The following is a 682-nucleotide window of genomic DNA, read 5'->3' on the forward strand; positions in this document are numbered from 1 at the left end:
CCGCTTCCGTCACCATTAAATCCGTCCGAGAAAACATGAGAAAAAAAAACTCAAATAAGCCTCCCCCGAACAGTGAAACTGCCGGGGGGAATGTCCAAACAAATAAACAAACAAAGGATGCACGGAAAAGTAAGATGTAATGAAAAAAGAAAGAAGAATGAAATAAGGGAAGTAGAAAGAAAAAAAAAACAGAGGTCCGCGATCCTCTCTCCTCTCTCTCACACAGGTATTGCCGACTCACGTTTGACTCACGCATGCGTGTTCAGAGTGGTATGGCCGTAAGCGAGAGGGAGCGCGACAAATACCCTCTTTAAACATGATGATCATGTCCTTCATGCACGAAGCTAGGTCTTTATGTCTAGCGCAGGAGCTTTCCTTTTCAGCGTTTGCTTGTTGCTTTGGCTCTCAACATGTCAACTTTGTAACATTTTAATACAAAAGTGTCTTTACATTGTGATCTGTGCTGTCCCCGCAGCCAGGTGCAGAGTAACAGGTTGTTGAAGCAGGAGCAGCAGCGTCCTCTGCTGATTGCAAGGAGATGCGAAAAAGCTTACAGCACCTGGTATTTCCAGGCGGTCTCCCATCCAAGTACTAACCAGGCCCGACCCCGCTTGGCTTCCGAGATCGGACGAGATCGGGCACGTTCAGAGTGGTATGGCCGTAAGCGAGAGGGAGCGCGACA

At 47.8% G+C, this 682-nt stretch overlaps 1 non-coding gene across 1 annotated transcript; it reads right to left on the bottom strand.

The window, feature by feature from the left end:
* Positions 1 to 547: 547 nt before the first annotated feature.
* LOC111662000 (5S ribosomal RNA) lies at positions 548 to 666 on the bottom strand. Its single transcript, XR_002761270.1, has one exon. It is a non-coding gene; the product is annotated as a 5S ribosomal RNA (ribosomal RNA).
* Between the last annotated feature and the right edge of the window lie 16 nt (positions 667 to 682).

This window comes from Seriola lalandi, unplaced genomic scaffold, assembly GCF_002814215.2.
Source record: "Seriola lalandi dorsalis isolate HSWRI2012SDOR001 ecotype SW California unplaced genomic scaffold, Sedor1 jcf7180001999650, whole genome shotgun sequence".
Lineage (NCBI taxonomy): Eukaryota > Metazoa > Chordata > Actinopteri > Carangiformes > Carangidae > Seriola > Seriola lalandi.